Genomic DNA, 7,918 nt, shown 5'->3' with positions numbered 1-7,918 from the left:
CATCTTTTATCCCACATTGCTCATGTGAGTAGAATGGACCCTTGGAGAAAGAATAAAAGGGAGCATTAATGGCTTCATTCGATAGGTTGAATATGAGAATAAAATTGATGTGTGAGTTGGGTATGTGCAGGATCATGGTGTACCAAACTATGGCCTTAAGTGGCAGTGAAAAATTAGAAAAGCAGGGTTATGTCAACTTGACACAAAATTTTAAAGTGGTTATGGACTTTATATCAAAAAGTTGTAAGAAAATAATCTATAGGAAATTGAATGTAGTTTCTAAACTACTAGGCCTTATTAGGAGAAAAAAATAATTGATTGGTCAAAAGTTTGAATTTTAATGCAGTACTACAAAAATTTCAGGGCAAAAATAAAAAGTAGGTGTATGTCTGACCACTTAATCAAAATCAAATGATAATATTTTTTTAATATAATTATAAATATGAAAAGTAGACTCATGCCCGGATGTGACGCATATTTTTTGGTATTTTTATTCCAAATAAATAATTAAATATGAATTTTCTATCAAAACTTTTTTGAAAAAAAAAAAAGTCCCGTGTCTGACCACCTTAACTAATAGAAAATTTTACCAAATTTAACTTAATTTTTTTTTATTATACTAGGCAAAGCATAGAATGTGATGCAACTTTTAGATTTAAAAAATGTTATACTGTTTGAAAATTATAGCTATTTTTCAATCAGTATGTCAATCAGCACTTTACAATAATCTTCATTGATAATTAACTAATAAATACTTATCGATCTCAGAATTTGACAGAAATTATATTGATGGAATCTCGAGAGAAATATTAAAAAACCCTTTTCGTTTAATTCAATTTCAATGAAAATAACATTGTCAGACGACTACCTGAAGTCTGAGTATCAATAAAACCCTCTTCAAACACGTCTTTTGGGTTGATCGGGTAGGCTTGGTAAATACCAAGCCTAATCGGATATCGGATTTGAAATCGGATATCCAATATGGCTAGGTGAATTTTGGTGGAAAATTTGAAATCCCAACCCATTTTGGAGGGAAAACCGGATTTAAGACTTATAGCTTATGATTTATAAATTATTTTTGTTATATTACTATGTAAATATGTATTATAATATTATATATATATATATATATATATATATATATATATATATATATATATATATATATATATATATATAATAACGTAATGTAAAGATATAATATATAATATATTAATATATAATAATATATTATGTTATTCTCATTATAATCTATAAATATAACTTATATTATTATTATTTTTACTAAATATAATAACGTAATATATATATATATATATATATATGTTATTAATTTATATATAATAACATAATATTTTTATTAAATATAATAACCTTATATATATATGTTATTAATATATAATAACGTAATATATATATATATATATTATTAATATATATATAATAATGTAATATTTTTATAAAATATAATAAAGTAATATATATATATATATATATATATATATATATATGTTATTAATATATATAATCACGTAATATATATTATAACATAATATTTTATAGCTTATGATTTATAAATTATTTTTGTTATATTACTATGTAAATATGTATTATAATATATTATATATAAAATAATGTAATGTAAAGATATAACATATAATATATTATGTTATTCTCATTATAATCTATAAATATAATTTATATTATTATTATTTTTACTAAATATAATAACGTAATATATATATATATATAAGTATGTTATTAATATATATAATAACGTACTATTTTTATTAAATATAATAACTATATATATATATATATATATATATATGTTACTAATATATATTATTATATTAATATGTATGTTATTAATATATATGTATATTATTAATATATATGAGTCAAAGGGGGTCATAGGTCCCTTCGACCCATTACATAAAAACATATGTCCCTAGGGGTCCTAGGACCCCTAGTGACATATTAGAATCGTTCTTATGGGTCGAAGGAGGTCATAGGTTGACTTATGACCCCCTTCGACGCATTACATGACGATATATGTCCCTAGGGGTCCTAGGACCCCTAAGGACATATTAGAATCGTTCTTATGGGTCAAAGGGGGTCATAAGTTGACCTATGACCCCATTCGTCATAGGTCAACCTATGACCCCCTTTGACCCATTACTTGACGACATATGACCCTAGGGGTCCTAGCACCCTAGGCACATATTAGAATCATTCATATGGGTCGAAGGGGCTCATAGGTTCACTTATGATCCCTTTCGACCCATTACATAATGACATATGTCCCTAGAGGTCCTAGGAGCCCTAGGGACATATTAAAATCATTCTTATGGGTCGAAGGGGGTCATAGGTTGACCTATGACAACCTATGACCCCCTCCGACACATTACATAATGACATATGTCCCTAGGGGTCTTGGGACCCTAGGGACATATTAGAATCGTTCATATGGGTCAAAGGGGGTCATAGGTTGACCTATGACACCCTTCGACCCATTACATGAAGACATTTTTCCCTAAGGGTCCTAGGACCCTTAGGAAAATATTAGAATCGTTCTTATGGGTCAAAGGTGGTCATAGGGTGACCTATGACGCCCTTCAACCCATTACATGACGACATATGTCCCTAAGGGTCCTATGTCCCTACAAGTCATAGGACACCTAGGGACATATTAGAATTTTTCATATGGGTCAAAGGGGGTCATAGGTCCCTTTGACCCATTACATGATGACATATGTCTCTAGGGGTCCTAGGACCCATATGGACATATTAGAATGCTTCTTATAGGTCAAAGGGGGTCATAGGTTGACCTATGACCCCCTTCGACAAATTAAATAATGACATATATCCAAAGGGGTCCTAGGAACCCTAGGGACATATTAGAATCATTCTTATGGGTCAAAGGGAGTCATAGGTTGACCTATGACCCCCTTTGACCCTTTACATGATGACATATGTCCCTAAGGGTCCTAGGACCTCTAGAGACATATTAGAATCGTTCTTATGGGTCAAAGGGGGTCATAGGGTGACCTATGACACCCTTCAACTCATTACATGACAACATATGTCCCTAGGGGTCCTAGGACCCCTAGAGACATATTAGAATCATTCTTATGGGTCAAATGGGGTCATAGGTCAACCTATGACCCCCTTTGACACATTACATGATGACATATGTCCCTATGGGTCATAGGACACCTAAAGACATATTAGAATTGTTCATATGGGTAAAAGAGGGTCATAGGTTGACCTATGACCCCATTTGACCCATTAAATGATGACATATGTCACTAGGGCTTCTAGGACCCCTAGGGACATATTAGAATTCTTCATTTGGGTCAAAAGAGGTCATAAGTTGACCTATGACCCCTTTTGACTCATTAAATGATGACATATGTCCCTAGGGGTCCTAGGACCCCTAGGGACATATTAAAATTGTTCATATGGATCAAAGGGGGTCATAGGTTGACCTATGACCCCTTTTGACCCATTACATGACGACATATATCCTTAGGACCCCTAAGGACATATGAGAATCGTTCTTATGGGTCAAAAGGTGTCATAAGTTGATCTACGACCCTTTTCAACACATTACATGATGACATATGTCCCTATGGGTCCTAAGACCCCTAGGGACATATTAGAATCATTCATATGGATCGAAGGGGGTCATAGATTGATCTATGATCCCCTTCGACCCATTAAATGACAACATTTGTCCCTAGGGGTCCTACGACCCCTAGGGACATATGAGAATTGTTCTTATGGGACAAAGTGGGTCATAGGTTGACCTATGACCTCCTTCGACGCATTACATGATGACATATGTCCCTAAGGGTCCTGGGATCCCTAAGAAAATATTAAAATCATTCTTATGGGTCAAAGGTGGTCATAGGTTGACCTATGACCCGCTTCGAACCATTACATGATGACATATGTCCGTAAGGGTCCTCGAAACCCTAGGGACATATTAGAATCGTTCTTATAGGTCTAAGGGGGTCATAGGTTGACCTATGACCCCCTTTGACTCATTACATGATGACATATGTCCTTAAGAGTCATACAACCTTTTAGGGACATATTAGAATGCTTCTTATGGGTCAAAGGGGGTGATAGGTTGACCTATGAGCCCCTTCGACATATTAGATGACGACATATATCCAAAGAGGTCCTAGGTCCCCTAGAGATATATTAGAATCATTCTTGTGGGTCAAAGGGGGTCATAGGTTGACCTATGATCCCCTTCGACCCATTAAATGATGACATATGTCCCTAGGGGTCCTAAGAACCCTAGGGACATATTAGAATCATTCATATTGGTCAAAGGGCATCATAGGTTGACCTATGACCCCATTCGACCCATTACATGATGACATATGTCCCTAGGGGTCCTAGCACCCCTAGGGACATATTAGAATCATTCATATGAGTCGAAGGGGGTCATAGGTTGACTTATGATCCCTTTCGACCCATTACATAATGACATATGTCCCTAGAGATCCTAGGACCCTTAGGGACATATTAGAATCATTCTTATGGGTCCAAGGTGGTAAGAGGTTGAGCTATGACTCGCTTCGATACATTACATGATGGCATATGTCCCTAGGGGTCCTCAAAATCTTAGGGACATATTAGAATCATTCTTATGGGTCAAAAGGGGTCATAGGTTGACAATTGACCCACTTCGACACATTACATGATGACATATGTCCCTAGGGGTCCTAGGACCCCTAGGAACATATAAGAATGCATCATATAGATCAAAGGGTGTCATAGGTTTACCTATGACGCCTTTCGATTCATTAAATGATGACATATGTACCTAGAGGTCTTAGGACACCTAGGGACATATTGCAATCATTTTTATGAGTCAAAGAGGGTCATAGGTTTACCTATGATCCCCTTCAACCCATTAAATGATGAGATATGTTCCTAGGGATCCTAGGACCCCTAGGGACATATTAGAATCATTCTTATGGGTCAAACCTATGACCCCCTTTGACCAATTACATGACCACATATGTCCCTAGGGGACCTAGGACCCCTAGGGACATATTAAAATCATTCTTATGGGTCAAAGGGGCTCATAGGGTGACCTATGATCCCCTTCGATCAATTAGATGACGACATATGTCCCTAGGGGTCCTAGAACCCCTAGGGACATATTAGAATCATTCTTATGGGTCAAAGGGGGTCATAGGTTTACTTATGACCCTCTTCGACACATTACATGATGACATATGTCCCTAGGGGTCCTAAGACACCTAGGGACATATTAGAATGCTTCATATGGGTCAAAGGGTGTCATAAGTTGACCTATAACCTCCTTCGACCCCTTAAATGATGACATATATAGCTAGGCGTCCTAGGACCCCTAGGGACATATTAGAATCGTTCATGTGGATCAAAGGCTTTCATAGGTTGACCTATCACCCCCTTCGACCAATTACATGATGACATATGTCCCTAGGGTTCTTAGGACCCCTAGGGACATATAAGAATCATTCTTATGGGTCTAAGGGGGTCATAGGTTGACCTATGACCCCCTTCGAGGTCATAGGTTGACCTATGACCCCCTTCGACCCATTACATGACAACATATGTCCCTAAGGGGTCCTAGAAACCCTAGGGACATACTAGAATCGTTCTTATGGGTCAAAGGGGCCCATAGGGGTACCTATGATCCCCTTCGACCTATTAAGTGATGACATATGTTCTTAAGGGTCCTATGACCCTTAGGTAGATATTAGAATCGTTCTTATGAGTTGAAGGGGGTCATAAATCAACCTATGAGCCACTTTGACCCATATGAATGATTCTAATATGTCCCTGGGGATTTTAGGACCCCTACGGACATATGTCATCATGTAATGGGTCGAAAGGGGTCATAAGTCAAACTATGACCCCATTTGACCCATATGAACAATTCTAATATGTCCCTAGGGGTCCTAAGACACCTAAGGACATTTCATCATGTAATCTGTCGAAGGGGGTCATAGGGGTCATAGTTCAACCTATGACTCCCTTGAACTCATTAGAATGATTCGAATATGTCTCTAGGGGTCCTAGGACCCCTAGAGACATATGTCATCATTTAAAAGGTCAAATTGGGTCATAGGACAACCTATAACCCCTTTTGACCCATAAGAACGATTCTAATATGTCCCTAGGGGTCTGGGACCACTAGGTACATATGTCATCATTTAATAGGTTGAAGGGGGTCATAGGTCAACCTATGACAACCTTTGACCCATATGAAGCATTCTAATATGTCCCTAAGGATCTTAAGACTCTTAGAAACATATGTCATTATGTAATGTGTCGAAGTGGGTCATAAGTCAACCTATGACCCCCTTACACTCATAAGAACAATTCTAGTATATCCCTAAGACATATGTCATCATGTAATGGGTCGAAGGGGGTCATAGGTCACCCTATTAGCCCCTTTGACCCATAAGAACTATTCTAATATGTCCCTAGGGGTTCTAGGACCCCTAGGGACATATGTCGTCATGTAATGTGTCCAAGGGGGTCATAGGTCAAGCTATGACCCCCTTTGACCTATAAGAATGATTCCAATAAGTCCATATGACCCCCCTTTGACCCATATATATGATTCTAATATGTCCCCAGGGATCCTAGGACCCCTAGGGACATATGTCATCATGTAATGGGTCGAATAGGGTCATAGGTCAACCTATGACCCCTTTTAACTCATATGAATGATTCTAATATGTTCCGAAGGATCCTAGAACCCCTGGGGACATATGTCGTCATGTAATGGATCGAAGATTCTAATATGTCCCTAAGGGTCCTAGGACCCCTAGGGATATATGTTGTCATTTAATGGGTTGAAGGGGGTCATAGGTTGACCTATGACTCCCTTTGACCCATATGAAGCATTCTAATATGTCCCTAGGGGTCCTAGGACTCCTAAGGACATATCTCATCATGTAATGGGTCAGAGGGGGTTATAGGTCAACCTATGACCCCCTTTGACCCATAAGAATGATTGTAATATGTTCTTAGGGGTCCTAGGACCCCTAGCTATATATGTCATCATTTAATGGGTCAAAGGGGGTCATAGGTCAACCTATGACACCCTTTGACCCATTTGAAACATTCTAATATGTCCCTAGGTGTCCTAGGACCCCTAGGGACATATGTCATCATGTAATGTGTCGAAGTGGGTCATAAGTCAACCTATGACCTCCTTTGACCTATAAGAATGATTCTAATATGTCCCTATAGGTCTTAGGACCCCTACAAACATATGTCGTCATGTAATGGGTTGAAGGGGGTCATAGGTCGACCTATGACCCCCTTAGACCCATATGAATGAATCTAATATGTTCCTACGGGTCCTAGGACCCCTATGAAAATATGTCATCATGTAATATGTTGAAGGGTGTCATAGGTTAACATATGACCCCCTTTGAGCCATAAGAATTATTCTAATATGTCCCTAGGGGTCCTATTTCACCATTTAATGGGTTGAAGGAGGTCATAGATCAACCTAAGACCCCCTTTGACCCATATGAAGTATTCTAATATGTCCCTAGGGGTCCTGATAGATCACCCTATGACCCCTTTTAACCTATTAAAAAGATTCTAATATGTCCCTTGGGGTCTTAGGACCCCTAGGGACATATGTCATCATGTAATAGGTCGAAGGGGATCATAGGTCAGCCTATGAGCACCTTTGACCCATAAGAATGATTCTAATATGTCCCTAGGGGTCTTAGGACCCCTAGGGATAGATGTCATGATTTAATGGGTCGAACAGAATCATAAGTCAACCTATGACCCGCTTTGATCCATAAGAACGATTCTAATATGTCTCTAAGGGTCCTGGGACACCTAAGAACATATGTCATCATTTAATGAGTCAAATGGG

This window comes from Cupressus sempervirens, chromosome 2, assembly GCF_028749045.1.
Source record: "Cupressus sempervirens isolate cs-2001-9-10 chromosome 2, ASM2874904v1, whole genome shotgun sequence".
NCBI classification, from domain to species: Eukaryota; Viridiplantae; Streptophyta; class Pinopsida; order Cupressales; family Cupressaceae; genus Cupressus; species Cupressus sempervirens.
The sequence above is the reverse complement of the archived record's forward strand: the minus strand, read 5'-3'. Positions refer to the sequence as shown.